The sequence below is a fragment of the Salarias fasciatus genome, chromosome 14 (genome assembly GCF_902148845.1).
Source record: "Salarias fasciatus chromosome 14, fSalaFa1.1, whole genome shotgun sequence".
In the NCBI taxonomy this organism is placed as follows: Eukaryota; Metazoa; Chordata; class Actinopteri; order Blenniiformes; family Blenniidae; genus Salarias; species Salarias fasciatus.
The window spans coordinates 32,260,089-32,278,808 of record NC_043758.1 but is presented as its reverse complement, the minus strand read 5'-3'; the positions used below and the strand labels follow the sequence as shown (position 1 = coordinate 32,278,808).

Below are 18,720 nucleotides of genomic sequence, written 5' to 3'. Positions count from 1 at the left end.
TAATATCAGTTCAGTATGTGATTAAGGCTCCATTCATATGACGTGCTTTCAGAAACAGGAAAGTATAAAATCTAGTTTTCCTTTTTCTATTGCAACAAGTTACAACTAAGCTTTGGAAAAGGACGTAGGAAATGAATTTCAACAATATCTTTATGTGAAAACACTACTTTAGTTTCAGAAAAGAGTCTCATTTACAGTGCAATGCCGTGAGAACAATGTCTGTTTTATTAAGAGTGACTGAAATGTTAAACTAGCGAGTCCAGGAGAACATGGACTGGCAGTCCTGACACTCTGGAGGAAAACACAGTTTCTGTCTACTCACACATGCGCTGCGGCAGCATTTTAGGAAAGCTGCATTTTCTACAGCGATGGGGCCTTTGAATTTTCAAGAACTCCCATTTTCAGTGGCTTCAACCATTGTTGCTATATAAACAAAGAACTTTCGTGTTTTCACTTGAAAGAACAAACTTGATAATGCAACCAAACAAAAAGACGAAAACGAAAAGAGAAAAAAAAAATAGAAACAGAGTGAACAAAGAGGACAAATTAGCACATGAAATTCATGAAAAGTAGCCCCAGGACGAGGCGCCTGCTCTCCAGGGTTCGGACAAAGCTAATCTCCACATGATCGCCAAAGTAAGCAGCATCCTGACTTTCGAGTGGAAACAATGGCGGTGCTGTTTCTGCACCGCCGTCACGGCCGCTCCCGGGCTGACACAGCCTGATGAATATCTACCATTAGAGGATCCACCAGAAACTTTAGAAGCGAGCGAGAGGGTGAACGCGGGCTGGGGAGTCGCCCTGCCTGCTTTGTATGCACTTAGTGAAAATGGGGTCTGCTCCCTGTGCAGCAGGTAGACATCCTGCACGGGGCTGGACAGAAGATGTAACACTGATTGAAGACTGTAAGAATGACGCACAAAGCTTTTGAGTCCTGACGCTCTCAAACCAGAGAGTACAGCACACTGTACACCTCCTGCGCAGCACGCTGGAAACTGCTCGCCTGGACGACCTGTCACGCTAAATGCTCACTGAGCTCTTAAATATCACAGCATGACCTGTTGTGTATTTCACTGTCAGGGTTTTTCTTTTTTTTTTTTTTTTTTTTCTTTATTCTAGCCTTTCATAAAAGGAGTACAAATAGCCCGGCTCGTTGAATTGTACCTTTCATGATTTCCATAAATTGTACTGCAGTACTTGTGATACATCTTTAGTTTTAAAGTGGGCCGCTTCGTGAGAAATGGTTTCTTCTCAGCAGAAAAAAAAAAAAAAAAAAAAAAAAAAAACACACACACATACACACACAGACACAGAAGCAATTATCTCCTCCAAGTCACAGACGCCACCGCGTTCCTGAGCATGACGTGAGCGAAATAAGAAAACCTGCAACACTTCTGGGATTTGAATATAAATAAAAATTATGTAGAGGGACACCATCGCCTTACAAGTGTTACGCCTTATTTCTTATCTGTTTTCTTTGAACTGAGAAATGTAGCAACCTCATCTCAGACCAGAGGGATTAAGGGAGGAAGGGAGGGAGGAAAAAAAAAAAAAAAACCCTCCTAGAACCAAAAAGATTTTTGTCAACTAATTAACACCCTCATCTTGAATCTTAAATAAACTGCTTAACATCAAAGCTGCTCAATTTTACACCTTACCACACAGGAATCTCTCGTCTCTGGTGTGAAATGCCACCGATACAAAGCGCTGTGGATCCCATACGCTGGAGGAACGAGGCTCCTGCTATAATGGCTGCCGTATTGAAGGCATGTCTGCAAATGCAACTGTTTAATCTGCGGATAAGGATGACTGAGTCACGTCTCAATGCAATTCATAAAGATAATGATGGAGGAATAAACCAGCCAGGTCATTACAGACCTTTAATGACAGTTTCATTTGATTCGGTAATATTAATGCGACATGGGAATGGGTCCAGGGAGAAGTCGTATTAAAATATCAGTGTGCGGCCCGCTTTGGCTGCGATGCAGCTGCATCTCGCTGCTCGGTGCGAGATGGGGAGTCAGAGATGAGATGGGAGTCCGTTTGGCTGGAACAAATCCATTTTCTTTATGAAGACGGATTCAGTTTAACAACACAAACAACCATGAGAGAAAAAGTACTGTAAATTACAGGGCAAATACAAAGAACAACCCCGATCAGAAGAAGCATTTAGGCTTTGTTTAAAGCACAAATGTTGCAAGTTACTATTAAATCAAGGCAACAATGGACTGGAAATCACTCTGTTTGTTTTTGTTACAGCAACATTTGGCAGGAGGGATCAATACGGCTGATATCTGCACATCCGACAACAAAAGCCAATATCAGTGCCACTGCCGATGTGCTACGAAGAGGAGACAAACAGTCGCACACAAAGAATTTATCTCACTGTCGAGCACCATCACAGAGACGCACACAGCTTCATCATCGCCACAAGTTAATTCAATTTCCTCTTCATGTTGAATATGAAAATGTATTTTCCACTCAGGAAACCGATCCAACAGTTTTAAATAGCAATTACATTTAAAAGATTCAAAGAAAGACTTGCATATTTAATTCATGCAGCAGATCTTTTACTTTGAAAAGGTCCCTTAGAGCCACACAGCGGCTGTATGTATGTACGTATGTTTGACTTCTGGCCTCACAAGTCCAAGCTTGAGGGCAAATTCATGGAAAGTTTCCCACTGCACAAATTTGACATCATTTCACTTTTATGTCAATTTAATTTGCAAATATTTTCATTTCTCCTGAATATGGTTTGGAAAGAATTTCGTCTGGAGTTTCAATTTAAATCTGCAGTAAACGTGCGTGTTTTAGTGACACAGACCTTTCAGAAATGTTGTAGCACTGAGCTTTATGTATATTATTGACTTTTTTTATTGTCCCACTTTAGAATTTGACAACAGAGAACATCCCATTGACACAAGTTGTCAACTTATTTAGCACAGAAAAATTTTAACCATAAAAATCCAGCTATAACTCCATAACTCCATACTGTAACTCACTTTCGTTGTGCTTGCTGTTAATTTCATCCATTCTGTGTGTGTTAACATGTACATTAATGTTTAATATTACAGGATTTCCCTCTGAGATTAGTTAAAGTATTACGTTTCTATTCTCAATTTACTTCCTAAGGTAAATTTTCTCACATAAAATATTAACACGATTATAAAACAGACCGAACACAAAGCACTTAAAGGGTGAATCGAGCTGTGTGAATAGGTGTGACGCCGTATTTCCTGTTGCTTTGATCCAAGTCGCCCACGTGTGACCTTCTCCCACGATGTCGAGACACAACTTGTGTGCATCGTACTGGGAAACAACAACATCAACATCCATTGATTCATTCATCCGTCCATCCATGTTCCTCTATACCTGCTGCCTCCAGAGCGAGGTCGCTCGGGGCTGGAGCGCATCTCAGCCAACACACACACACACACACACACACACACACACACACAGCACAGGTCACCATTAGATCACAAGGTTAAGACACACACTCACAGACCTTCTGGCAATTCAGAGATCCCGATGTAGAAGCACGCATGTTGCTTGTAAGATGAAAACGAAAGCACGTATAGAGAGAACGTGAACCTCTGCACAGAGAAGCACCATCAGCCAGAGGGGAAACAAACGCTTTCTATATAGAGAGAGAGAGATAGAGAGAGCCTTTCAAACCATAAAATACAATTCAAGTTAATAAGGACATTCTATAGCACAAAAAAGAATTGTGCTCAATAAAATAGAAACCAAAAGAGAAGAAGATGAAATTAAATAAATGGAGAATAATCTAGGTTAACAAGTGAATATTTTTTTATGGTTTTAAAAAAAAATACTAATATGATGGACTCATCTGCGATCTGCTGGAAGCGTGATCCTCTCAGTGTGAGGCGACGGTGTCAACCACTGCACCGCTGTGCCCATCAAAAGAAGTATTAAGCCACCAAACATGCTTTGGCCTCCAGAAGCTGAACGCCCGTTGGCGTCGTGCCACGGCGTCCTTCGCTCGGACCGTCTTGTCTGCCGCTGGCAACACGGTTGAACCTCCAAAGTGTCTTCTGCAGGGCGGGTTTAACTCCAACGCGGGGGTCCGACTGAAACCCTACCGCGCTCTATAAAATCCTCCCCGCATGTAAACCAGCCGCTTCATTACACCGGCGCACACGCAGCACGTGTTAATGCAATTTTCTGACAACCAACGCAGATTACATGCATCCGGCGTTCTCGTCTCAGAGAAGCAATATCTGCATGTACTGTAGAGCTCCGAAGAAACAAAGCAAATGCTCTGCGTCCGCCAGCATGCCAAGGCGCTGTGTTGCTGCTAAGTCTTTGTTGCACACAACAAGTGCGTGTTGGCAGCGCGGCGCCGGCAGCAGCCAAAACCTTCTATTCTCGTCTGCATTCTGGGTTCCATTCGTCTTGTGGTTCTGCGGCCGCGCGGATGAAGTGGGACGCTGGTAGCGAGAGATGTACAAACCGCAAAAAAAAAAAAAAAAAAAAAGCAGATTGTTGAGACTCGAGCAGAAATAGGTCAGACACAAGGTTACACGTCAGATTACCAAGGCATGCGTTTGAAACAAATAAGGCAATTACACTGTGAAATTAAGTTCACTATCAGGATTTTGCACAGAAGAGCTAATAATGCTTGTAGGTGATCATGTAAACACTGTTCTCTTCATTTATCTAAATGCCCCATAGACGTCAGAGACAAACTAATCTCAGTGTAATCTGATTATGAGGACTATGTTCATATTTTGTGAGAAATTGAATTTAGAAGTGATTCCCACTCTTCTAACAAAACTACCTGAGGACAATAATATCATTGTCTTAACCGCGACGGCAATGGCGCGCGTGCTTGTTCCTCCATTCATAATTGATCTGCCGAATGCTTTTTAGCAGCTTCTTCTAATAATTTATGGAAATGTATTTTGTTAAGGTGCTCGGTGCATAATAAACAAACACAACACTAACTGCCGGTATTGTTTGTAAGGAAGGGGTCAGCACGCTCCGTTTCTGTTTTCACTGATGGCATTTCATGTTTGAAAAATGAGGCCTGTCACTAAATGTCACCTCACCACTTCTTTGTCATCTCATCACTCTTTTCACAACTCGTCAGATTCTGTGACACCGGCAGACTGTGAGCTTCCTTCCGGGCAGGCTAGTGGGATTTATTAATATTTATAGAAAAGCACCTTAAGGCCGTCCCCCCCGAGACCTATCACTCCACTTTGCCGCCTAACACTTCCCAAATATATTGACAAGTGCTTTTCAGCGCTCGCCGGCTCCCGAACGCCTCGCTGTGCAGGTGTGCAGCAGGTTATCAAAATATGCCAGTTTTCTGAAGGAAGCCTTTCGGTCCCATTTGATTTCATATCTTGCGCAACTGGGAGAAGCTATAATCAATTTTTCAAAATGCTTGAAAGGGAAATTTTAAAAAAGAAAGACTGATAGATAAATACTTTATTGATCCCAGAGGAAATTGAAGAGGAGAACCTGAAGTGAAAAATGATGTTGGGGAATTTCAAAAAAGAGAAAGACTGGAATGTCAATCTGGTTTCTGATTCAGAAAAAAACAGGAGGTCAAGCTGACAGCATTGGTGAGGTTTGAGGCATGTTTCCTCCGCGTCGGTTTTCGAGTTCGATGCTTTTCATGCTTGGAATGTGAGTGTTTCTGTGTTAACCTGGCCATGTGATCAATGGTGTAAGTCAGGGCACGCACAGGTATACGGCACACACACACTTATTTTCCAGTCGGTATTACATCCACTTTCCCTCCCTACCTCCCTTCTGATCCACAACGGTCAGTATTTTTGTCCCTGGGATGTTGAAGCCATGGCCCACCCGATTCTGCCTCTAACTGGTCAGCACTTGATTTGATCAGCTGATGTTTATTGTGCAGCCAATCAGAGGCAGAGCAAGGCGGGTCATTACGGGAAAACACTGCAAATCGATAAATTACAACCAAAATGATGTGACAATGAGCAAAGGCTCTGGAAGCTGGTGAGGAAGTTCTGGACAGGAAGCGGAAGGAATTGACTGGACTTCAGTTTGAGTTTTTCACAGATAAAGTTAAGATTTATCTCAATTCAGAGAGAGCAGTCCCACACAGAGGACTTGCTATCCCAGTTCTGGGGAAACGTAATCATGAAGAGACCCAAAGTACATGAAATAGGAGGTATCTCCATCAAGACATGTTCGTACTGTCCGCAGGTACTTTGACTCTGTTGGGATGTGGCGACATGTTTCCAGGGACGGAGTGACGGCCCTTCAGACTGTACGACTCCTGACAAGTTGAGCAAAAACTGTCTTTAATAAGTCAGACCAAGCTGCTGGGGATCGACGGATCTTCACTAAATAAAGTAAATACAGTCTTACGTGTCACTGTTTCTTAAAAAAGACGTGTTTCTGGGCTGCTTTGGAAGAAGCCAAACACCAAGCGTATGCCCACAGCTCCAAGGACCACTGGCAACCTCTCCAGGGTGAAACCCAACTAGAACCACCTCCAGCTCCCCGCCAACCCAACACGGGTGGAGAAGATGGAGGAACAGATGGACGCCAGCACTCTGACGACTCCCGAGCATAGCCAACCCTTCGTACCAGCCTTCGAGTCAGCAGAGGATCTCCTCCTGTAACTCAAATATGAAGTGACACCCACATGGACACAATCACAGAGGACAGGATCCTTCCTGAGACTCTATCTGATTGGATGGATTTACAAAACCAGCAGGATCCAGACCGCTGGATTATTTCATCACTCTTTTTGCCCGGATAAACATTTCCAGAGTCATCCTGATACCTGAGGTCTGAAGTGAGCCGCCGATGCTGCGTCACAGAGCTTTTCTCCTCTAAACCTGTAGATCCTCAAATCCGTGCAGATTCACGTGTTCGTTGGCAGCTCATCCAGGAGCTGAATTAACATACGTTCGAGCTCACGTTCACCTGGAACTGGGAGAAGAATATGTATGTGATTCTGCAGCCAGGAGGGAAAAGAGAAGGAAAGTAAAAACCTGCCCCCCTTTAATCACTGCTAGAAGCATATAGTGCAACAGAAACAGCTGAAATGCTTGCATTGCTTATTAATTAACTTTTGCCACAGTTTTAAAGGCATGTAAAATTACTTGCATGTAATCTGGAAGACTAAACGCGAACAGATGCTGTCACAGGAAGCGGCTGCCAGGCTCATGAAAACAAGTATGAAAAGAAAATGTTTTAATTTCTTAAGAGGGGGCTTAATCAGCGAGGAGAGCGATAAGCTTCGAAATGTCCTGCACCTTCCCTTTCATGTTCCTCTAAATCGCACCCATTAAATAAAAATGCCTCTGTCATAACAATCACACGCTAAACACAAAGCAATAAATTAGCAGTTAAATCTTGAAAGCAGTCTCTTGTTAAACAGATTTCTCTAAAAATAAAGAGCACGAGGAGGGTTTTTTTTTTTTTTTTTTTTTTTTCATGATGGTTTCTCTGACCTGCTCTCAAGAACTATTTCCTATGGCTGCGGTGTGCATAAGCAATACAGCAATTTCAGAAACATGCGTCTCACACAGCAGGATTCCATCGGATTGGCCAAATATGTTACTTGTAACATACTTGTACATATTTTTTATATATTATAGCTTCTGTTATATTCAAGATTTATGTTGTGCATAAAATTCGATGTTTACTTCTTCAAGATTTCTATCATTGTTCATATTGAGATTTGCACTATCACTTATTCTTATTCTTTATATGCACATTTCATTACTTTTTTTACATCCCACTGTGTGTTCTACGAGCCTCGGTAACTATAGATTTCTCCGTGGTAAATAAATAAAGTCTGTTCTATTCTATGTTGACACGTAGGACTTGAAACACATAAATGAACACAGTCCTTTTGCAATATATATAATGCATATACCTTACAGTGTTTCTTAGGATCAGGCCAATAGAAATCTGTTATTAGAGTGCAGGAAAATAATAGAATTGGATGCAATTCACAGAGTGAGTGCACAATCACTGGCAAGGATGTCTACATGATTGCGCAATAACCCACTGGGAGTTATGTCACTGTTGGGAAATCGTTCCCTTTACAGGTGCAGCCATGTCTCAATGTCAGATTAGCAATATGACGACATAAGTAACAGTTAAGACCGTGTGTGTGTGTCAGTGTGTGCATGTGTGTGTTTCAGCCATATCATAACAACCAATGCGTGACTTTTGTCTCACTTCACTTAAAATACACAGCAAAGCATTAAATAACAATGAAATCTGTCCTGATGATTCTCCCAAATATCCACGTGTCTTGCACTAATCTAACACAGCTGAGCCTATGGCAATCAAATAATCTGACTTTATCTGGCTTACTTACTAAATGAGAAACAGCACTGATTAAATTTCATGCACAACACACTGCAAACTCAAACTTGATTGTTCAGCACTGACTTAATATCAGCACTGTTTGATCCAGATGGGACTCCGTGCAGATGCAGTTTTTCACCGGAATGCAAAATCACATTATAAATATACACTGTGCAAGCAAACCAAAGCCAAAGACGCCGTTTGCTAAGCCAAACAGCCCCGTGCTCACGCGGAGCGGACAAGCACAACGGCAGAAAACAAAGACATTACGCCAGTGTATTAAACTCACCACTCACTGCTGTGACAAGGGAGGCTCAAAATTCAGAGCTGGGTCTCAGCACTCCGCTAAAAACTCCCTATAGCTGTTTAAATAAGGGGGAAGCTGGCAGGGGCCGCAGCCACATTGTCATTCAAAACATTCCGTGGCCATATTGACTGCACTCGGTATATGTTGGTTTTTCAACTGTAAATCACTGGGGTTTAATTACCTGCAAATTAACTGCTGTTTCACTGTCTTGCATAAGATTATCCTGGCCATGATGAAACGCCACTGGGGACGCTGTTCTGATGGGAGGATTCCACGATGCACAAAACGCAAGATGCCACTTTGTTAGTCTGATGGCGGCGATGAACGTGATGCGTGTCAGTTAAATTGCCTTCATAATGTGACTTTCAAACACCGTGAGGACATCTTATTATTACGTTTGTTTTGTTTTTTGTTTTTTTTTTCATTTCCCCACTATGTTCAACATGAGTTGAAGTTCCATCTTCAAATTACTTCCTTTTATTTCTGTGGCGATCAGCTGCAGCGGGACACAGCATGTACACACAACAACGTGAGTGGGGCAATTTGCTGCAGTGCATTTAGCTCAAGTGGTGTGAAACGCATTGACCCGACAGTCGGGCAGAGTCAGTCTGTGAGCAGTTTTTGGGAGCAGTTTGAAATGGTCAGCCTCAATTTCTCTCCATCACCGTGGAGTTTTTTTTAAGTGTGTGATGGCCAATCAAACATAAAGGTTTTGCCAGGCCAGCGATGCCAAATCTGCTCTATTAGAGCAAAATGTCTGATGATTGAGTTCTTTGACGTTTCCTTCTTTTTTTGGGAGGGGGATTTTTAAAGTTTACAACTTGGTTCCTGCCACAGTTTCAAAAAACAATTTCCTTGTTTTTGTGCATAATCTGGCCAACAACAAAAGTAATTTTTCTTAGTCTAATAAAGCAGATTTTGATTTAACAATCTAAATATCTCATTTTGATCTTTGTGAAAGTAAGAGAGCTAAAGTTAGAAGCAGAAAAATGGCAAGTGTAATTGTTAGAGTGACTTTAACAAAGGCCTCATTGTATAATGGCGAGATGGGTCCAGGACTGCAGCACTTGTGAGCTGTTTCCAGTCTGCAGTGAACTTCAAAAAAAAAAGTTCCAAGGAAAGAGAAGTGGGGCGAAGCAGCAGCAGGTTCACAGGCAGCCAAAGGCTCACTGATGTCCGGGGAAGTAAAGACTGGACCGGACTGTGTGGTCCGATTCAACAGCAGCTGGAACGACTGCAGAAGTTCTGATTGGAAAGTGACAGAATCCACAGGGAGCTGCAGTCTGGCCCGTACGGGACTATAAAGGGGAGGGGAGTTACATTATATCAGCTATGTTGGCCTAACACAAGTTGGTCCTGAAGAATCCTTTGTAATGAATTCACACACACACACACACACACACACTGCGGCAGAGAAAGAACACATTATAAACAGTAACAATGGTAATTACAGGGTATTTGTATGGACAGACAGTCAAGTCTGACTGCAATTACAGGTGACTCTCAATGATAAAACTACTAAGTCCAGGAGAATAAGGAGTCATGACATTCTGGAGGCAAACATCACTCCTATTGTCCATCTATCAATGAACTTCATGGTGTAAATATCGAAACAACACGAAAAAAATGTAAAACTGGTGCCAGAATTTGGATTAAACCAAATTTTGTAAACCAAAAAGACTGAAACTACTCCATCATGAAAATCCATGAATCAGTGCTGAATGTGTTGCACTACTATCAGCTGACGGATCAGGTCCAGGAAAGTCTTTCAGGTTCTTTCAATTGTCCTATTTTAATCTAGACAACAAATACAATCTACAGACTGCTGTTCCTCTCAGGACCTTTCCAAAAACAGGCTAAGCGTGGTAGAAGGAGCCTGCCGGTTGAAGCAGTTCTCATTTCTGTGACTCATTCAAACAATTAGAGACGACGGGTCAAGAATAATGTGTTGGTGTTTGTGTAAGTCGGTTAATAGCACCACATTTAAAATCTCAATAACCAGGTTTTTTTGTAGTTTTTTTTTTTTTTTTAACAGCTCTGGAGAAGGAACTTGAACTAATTTCTGAGGTGATTCACTAGCTATAGAGCCGCTACCTTGGTGAGGTTAGCCACACTTTCTTTTAGTGCTATTCAATATTAATTTTCACAACTGCTTGGCTCTCCAGCCTCTCACAACAGAAATAAAAAGCTGTGTGTTCCAACTAATTTCCCTCCTGTGAAACTCTTGTATTTCCCTTTGAGCTCTCAACAGCTCCAGCAGCTGATACAACCATCTGAAAGAAAAAAAAATTACCATCTTATTGATTCTTTTATTTATTACACGTGGTCGGACTGAGCAGTTGCCGTTTCTTTTCCATTTGCGACCGCGTGTTCCACTGCAACATCAAACAATAAAAAGAAAGAGAACTTGGGTTTGGCCTTCAGTGTGAAAAGAATACCTTTATCTATTATATGTCAGAGATAGGCTACTGCTGGAAACACAAAGGGATAAAAGTTTTGCTCTACCACAATCTGTAGCTTTGAAAAAAAAAAAACTGTTCAGGAAATGTGAAAAACTTTCATGTTGATTTAATAATCCAAATTAGGAGACATCCAGGTAACCTGCTGTGTGATTTCAGCCAGCAGCACCAACTAATGGCCCAACATGAAAACTGCTTTGCTTTCGAAATGTCGCCATGTAAAGGCGAAACTTTTCTGAAACAGAAACGTAAAAACGATGAATTTCCACTTAAAATGTTATCATGTAAATGGATCCTCAGTAGAATCAAACATCTGTACATTACAGACAAGAAGCCTGACTGAAAGGGTTCACAGTAAAGTATGGTTACAGCATAAAAAGCAGCTTGTGTAACTAAAGATAAGTACCTGTTTTAGCTCCCCTGTTACTTCAAGGATGATGAGACTGCACTGCCATCTCAAGTAATATCATACATGAGGGATATCAGATATTAGAGGGGGGAAAAAAGAGAAACCTTCAGCAGTCTGGAGTGCTGTTGTTCCCTCTGAGCAGACAGGAATATATCAAAGTGGAGGATGTCTGGATAATGAGTACCACACCTGCAAATTGTCATTAGCTTCAGCAGCAATGAGAGTCATCTTAAAAATTGCTACATGCGTGCTCGGAAATGTCGGACACAAAGGAGAGTCTGTTGCTGCGAGCCCGGGAAGAGAAACACTATCCTGCGTCTGGGGGCTCAAGTGCATAATTTCAACCTCAATCTCGCTCCTCCGATACTTTGAGTGATTCTGACTTTCGGGCCACTAAACAGGTGTAAAATTTCAGACGTTTCACCGCTTCCTTTTTTTTTTTTCCTTCTTCTTCTTTAAACAGGAATGTTTCAGGAAAAAAAAAACGTGAAAAATGTTCAGACACATCGGGTTATCCACTGAAATTATCTTAATGTTTATTGCTACAATTAAGGTGGTTTATCCTTCATGAAAATACAGAAAAAGAAGCTGAAGTGGTTCTGTTTTGTGAGGGTTTTAGCACATTTGATGTACGATTAAATGTTTTCCACATTTCATGAAAAAAAAATAATAAAACATCTGCGAGTACAATTCAATGAGGGAAGAGCGAGCGTTTCCTTCTATCTGGGATGGAGGATTTCTCTTTGTTTACTTTCTGATACGAGCCCTAATGCAGTCAGTACACTGATGTTGCTGCAATAATACCTCAAAGTGAAGCTTTTGAGTGATGTTTATTTTGGAGCTAACAACACCAAGGTGAAACCGACCGGGGACCGCTCCGCATCGCAATTTTCAATTTCTTCAGTGATTTAAAAAAAAATGAGATTGTCTTTAGCTTTTTAAAATGTTTTTAGGCGCTTGTCACTTCACATTAGTTTTGATTCAGCACCTCACGCTGAACCCACGAAAGCTCTAAAAACACACAACCTAAAAACAAGTCTATTATTAAACCCGGGTCGAGATCGCAATGGGAAGAATATGCAGCAAAAATAGCTTTTTTGTTTTTTTACATCTCTGGTTCAGTCGGAAGGATGTAGGCCAAATAAAAAAAGTGAAAAAAAAAGTGGTTCGATCCCCAGCTCAGCCAGTCCCTGAGTCAAAGTGTCTTGGAGAAAGTGTTGCAGACACTTGGAGGCTTGACAGCTGCTGCTACTGGTGTGTGTGTGTGAATGTGATACACACCGATAGTATGAAACACCGTTTACAAGGCAAAGGTTTCCACTGAAAATGTAAAACTGATTTGCGCTTTCACCCCGCGGCCCTGAAAAGGACAAGCGGCTCAGAAAATGGACGGATGGATTTGCACTTTGGGGGTCTGTTTACAAGACAACGGCGCTCGGAGGTACTGAGAAATTTCTGAAAATGTCCTCCAAGGTGGAACTTTACAAAATTGTCACCCCGTCACCCTGCAGACGGCAGAAACGCTGCTGCTGTGCATGAGCACCATGACCGCAGTAACATAAATGGTTCTCCTGCACGTGCAGGAGTAGATGGACGATGGCAATGTTTCATGACTTCCAGTCCAGATTCTCCTGGGACTTGGTGGTTTTACTGACTGAAATGAAAACTCAAAACGATGCCTTTTCATTCAAAACGTTATCGTATAAATGGGGCCTGAGACTTTGATGAAGAGGTGCTGCTGCTGTATGTTCTAACCAGCCTGAACGTCTGCCGTGATTCACAAAGACAAACTGATCTGCAAAGGCTTGCTGATCACTTGGTAACACGGCATGCTTTCGATTTCTGCAGCGTCCTCAACTCGTCACACAAAGTCTGCAGCTTTCCAGCCAGCATTTGCAATAAAAGAGAGAGAGAGAGAGAGAGAGAGAGAGAGAGAGAGAGAGAGAGAGAGAGAGAGAGAGAGGTGTTTGTCCGTGTGTGTGCATATGAAAGTAAAAGAAAGCCCGACAGTGCAGGCACTGCCCGGCTTTCATGTTCGATAAAGTGGTGTAATCGTGACAGCCGCCCATTAGTTCTGTATGTGATAAATCACAAGATGACAGAATGCAGCTTCAACTAAACATAATGCTCCGGGCTCCGGCTGCACTCGCTGCCACCGGGCAGAGGAAAGCAGGTAGGCATGGATCGCTGGCTGCACAAATTAACAGGACAAACTGATAACTGCTGGCTAATTCAAACTGAATCATCAAGTATAATATTATTCGCCGTCCTCAGATATAAGTCAATTCATTTTCCGCCTCTGATTGTCCTTTTTTTTTTTTTTTTTCCAGCATCCCCTGCACTGTCCTGCTCCACCCTTTGATCAACAGGACCTGCTCCTCACTATACACAGGATCCATTTTCCTCATCCGCAGCCATCGCCTCCCTGGATGACTGTAACGCTTCTCACAACAATTATTACTTGAAATACACAATACCCCTCTGGAAAACTCCTCAGGGACGGAGGCATTTCATTGTTTCCTCCGTCATCTTTCTGGCCCCGTGCACTGCCAACGTTACTTCAAACACAACGATCGTTTATGGAATATAACAAGGTCCAACTGCAACTAACATCTCATGGTAGCTGTTTGTGTTTTTTTTTTTACTTCGCTCCAGCAGTCTGTCCTTTGGAGAATAGCGGCGTGTTCGGTTCACAATGAAACGACAACTAAGGCGAAAAGACAAGCAACAGATTTTTCATTTGTGACCACAAAGGGAGGGCTGTTTCCCCTCTTATCATGCATAGAAGTAGCGTCGCGGCTGCTCCTTGGACCTCATCAGCACCACAAAGACGACCGGGAGAATGCAGCCTTGTTCTGCAAAGGTTAACCTCAACGGGACCTAACAACTCCAGCCCTCTCATTTGGTGCTTCCAGCAGACACTTGCCACAGAGGACGGAGGGCCCCCGGATTCCCTCGGATTTAACCTCTAATATCTGAGGTCAGGCGTCCCACTGCTGCCAATGGCGGCACGCCACCCCCACGCACACTAAGTACCTTCTTAATGATCTGGAGGTCTGCAGCTCATCCTGGGAAAAGTTGGCCGACAAATACGCACCGGTCAATTCCGTTTCCCACCACATATTCAATTCACAAGCGCTAATTATAAGAGTATTGGTCCATTTTAGAAATGCATAATTAAAAAGACGAGGGAAAAAAATAGCAACAGCTTAATAACTTTCACATCAAGGTATCACAATGAAAATACTGTTTTAGTGCAGCTGCAGCAATGTTCTATGTTTGGATTCCACCAATAATTCATGACACTGTGATGTAGCATGAAGCCTACTCTACTAGCTTTGTGTGTGTGTGTGTGTGTGTGTGTGTGTGTGTGTGTGTGTGTGTGTGTGTGTCTGTGTGTGTCAGTTTTACAACTTGCCCACTGGCTCCAGCAATGACTCCCCATGCTGGTACTCCGGTGCAGGAGAGGACGTCTCTTCTCATGTATTTCACTCTACTCCACTGGTCTGATGAAGATCCTGACTGTTACTGATATTTTCCTTCTTCTTCTTTCAAGAATAATTAAATGAACTTGAGATAATTAATCAGTGAAAAGAAATAGTGTTTTGGCTTTATGGAGAAAAAGAGCATGGTTGCATTTTGGGCAAAACAAAAAGTCAATTTATGACTTTTAATCATCAACAATATTATTTATTTTCCGTTATAAATTCTAAGCATTACACTGCAGCAGAACTATGCAGTTTTCCTGGGCCTTGCTTCATCTGAAATAATCCAGAGGGCTGCTGCTGCTGAGACATGAAGGCTACAATAAAGTTGAATATGAAGCCACCTGTGAAATCCAGGCGGTGGGGAGGAGGTTCAGGAATCTTCTGAAAGCTGCGTGTTTTCCCACGGCTTTGGATGCTCATCATAAATAATGCAGTGAGAGGAACGGGGAGCAGCGTGAGGCTGGTCCTCCAGCCGAACATCAAGGTGTTTTAATCTGCCCTAATCCAGAAAGCGGATTGCGCCCTTATTTATCTCCCCTTTTCACATCATTTACGACGCGCTGCAGCTCGTCGCATTCATAAACCTGGCCGGAAAAGCAACTATATGCTGTTTTTTTTTTTTTTTTTTTTTTGTTAATCCTTTAACAGGGGATGGAGCTCCGCCCGCCCGGTGCGGCGTGTGGAGTCGGTCCGCAGAGCAGGTAACGCGCCGCGGCTGCACCGAGCCGCTCGTCTGCCTCAGTCCCGCCGATCACACGCATTTGCACGACGTGCACGAGACGCAGGGACATCATCATCACACACAAGAACCAAGACACGAGTCGCATGGCAAACACACAAACAAACCAACCAACAAACCTCCGCCCGTGGAGTGAAATGTGACCGCGGCTCCGTTTAACGCTCCGCGGACCGCAGGATGCTGATGTGCGGCAACGCCGGCGCACACACACACTCACACACACACACACACACACACGCACGCACACACACGTTCCAGTCAAACATCAAGCTTACCATTCTGAAGACACATCCACTGTAGCAGGCCTGTCCCATTGAACAATTCAACCAGTTCAGCGTGGGATGCCCCCTCCTCCAAAAAAAAGAAAAATAAAAACCCCGCACAGCCCCGACGCTTCTGCTTCGCCTCCTGCTCCTTCCCTCCTTTTCGATTTGATAGTAGCCAGAGCAGGCGAGAGTATTTCCACTGTGCACGACACGGCACGGCTGCAAGAAATCCTCCTCCTCCTCCTCCTCCTCCACCTCCTCCTCCTCTCCTCCTCCTTCAGCTCCTCCAAGGTGCTGCTGCTGCTGCGCACGGCGCGCTCACGGACGCACACATGGATGAGAGAAACGCAGAGTCCAGCACGCACGGTCCGTCACTCGACGCTAAGAGAAAAAAAACATTTTAATAAATAAATATAAAAAAAAAAATCCTGCGGGAGATTTGGGCGAAGCGGCGTGGAGCCGGAGGAGGAGCGGAGAGGTGACACACACACCAGCCGGGCTGCGCGCCTCGCTTCGCCTCGACTCACGCACGACTCGCGGCTCCCTCCGAGTTTGGAGCAGCAGGGATGAGTGTGCGGCTGTGCGTGGTCGCCCCCTTCGGTGCAGGCTATACATCCTCCACTTGGATGTTTTGTTTTTTTTTTTTTCCTTCTCCTTGGAGAATCTATAGCTGTTCTCCAGAGCGGGGCTGCATTGTTTAAGTAGTTCTGTTACATCCTCGACCTTCGGTTTACTTCTGATCACGTCGTTGTTGTTTTTTATTTATGTTTCTTCCAAAGACGCACATCAAACAAACTACAGGGACAAAACACATTTCTGAAAAAGAAAGAATGACTCATGTCTTCCCACGTGTGTCTGAAATCATGATTTTCATCAATGACGAGGTCAAAAACAAATCATGTACCAGCACAAAACCAAGCCAACAACTGAGTTTACTTTTTAAATTCACATCATTTGATGTCACGTAGAAGGTTTTTGCTCAGAAAAGTGAAAGTGTAGGGGCGTTCAAATGGCATGACACATTTCAGTGAGTGTAAAGAGTGACTCATATCCTCCAGTGTTACATGAATTTCAATAATAAGGTCGAAACCTTAAAAGTGAGAACCTCATCACATAAAGTCCAGTACCCCCTCCTGAGTGGTATGTATCATAAGGCCTGTTCAGCTTAATAAGAAACATTCCTTTATTTGCCTTCACATATGGTGTTTTTTTTTCTGAAAAGACTTCCAGACATCACTATACATAAAACCACATTATAGAAAAACAAATATTGAGATATCTGATCAGACTGAGAGTTAAAACAAATGTCCAAAAGACAAAGGAAGCATATGGAAATGATCATACTTATCGTCCTCTTATTATACACAACTGAAATTATGATGTAGTGCTCAGTAATTTTCATCTTTAACAAGATGAAAATCCAATTGAAGGTATTACTGAATATTAAAGGCTTAGTATGAATCAGTTCGGTTTACATTATCAACCTTAAGTTGTTTTTTTTTTTTTCTCTCTCATGCAATAAAGGTGTTTTTCCTTAGATGGAGAAATGAGAAAGAATAAAAAAACTAGGATCCAAGTTACATTCTTGAAAGGTTTAAAGAGTGAAATCCAAGTCAGGATTATGAATATATTGCTGCATTATTATCAGATATTTAAGTGGCTGGATAAGTGGTTCATCTGCACCTTTATTCTCAAATGTGAATCTGATTTTCTTTTTTTGACATAGAGACTAACAAATTAGAAGAACGACACTTTTAATATGTAGGGGCATTGAGGTCGGTGTTACACGTTGCTTTTATTTCCTTCTATACATCAAGAAATGTCCATAAAAACGTATTTCTGTTAATGGGTTGAATTGATACCCTCATCTCTTTTGTAACGTGGTTATTTTCCTCATATAGGGAGGATTTTTTTTCTATTTGAAAGGCACTGATTAGATTAGAAGGACAAGCACTGACGAAGATGGAGAGCTCAAACGTAATTATTCTTCACAATATCTCTGAAGAGTGACTTGTGTCCTTCCTGTAAGAACAACTGACAATTATGCATAAGTGCTACGTGATTATTACGAACCGCAGTTATTATAGGCTGTTTGTGTTTTGTCGTGTGTTTACCACATGTCATGGATCAGTGTAAGCTTGTTGTAGAGAGTTTATATGTTGTCATATATGAAGATTCTTATGAAGAGCACTAATGTCAAACACAGTTTAGTTAAGGGCCCTCTAATTTCATGTCGAGTGGGACGGACCAGTAAAACAATGATAAATCCTACCACTGTGGCATTATGTATATTTCTGCATCACATTCAGTCAAAGTTAGAAGTTAGCTTGTGTTTCCTCTTGAAAGCCACATCAAACAGTTACATTGAATTCGTGTAAAATTTCATCAAACAGCATTTCTTTGTAGTTATCAAATTATTAGTTTGAATAATAACACACTGGAGGAGAGAAAGGTGCCAGGTCACAACGACTGCTGATAAAAAAAAAACCCCTCAAATTTCTCTCCAGTATTTCATTTTTATGATGTTTTGTATTCTCTGTCAAATCGAATTTTAACTAAGAACTAGGGATACAGTGATACTGATAAAAGCTCCGCGTTAGAGCCCAGTGAGTTTTACGTGACGACAGTCGTCTAACAGCCGAGTAAATAATGTTATTTTATAGACTTGATATGCAGCGATTTCTCATAAATATGTTTCAAGAATTAATATAATGGACA

The 18,720-nt window shown here is 42.3% G+C and overlaps 1 protein-coding gene across 1 annotated transcript in view; it reads right to left on the bottom strand.

The window, feature by feature from the left end:
• The window catches only part of tenm4 (teneurin transmembrane protein 4), a 172,549-nt gene extending 156,444 nt beyond the window's left edge, over nucleotides 1-16,105 (bottom strand). The window contains exon 1 of the mRNA XM_030109049.1: nucleotides 16,012-16,105. The gene's annotated coding sequence lies outside the window, so the exon portion shown is untranslated. The remainder of the gene's footprint in view (nucleotides 1-16,011) is intronic.
• Between the last annotated feature and the right edge of the window lie 2,615 nt (nucleotides 16,106-18,720).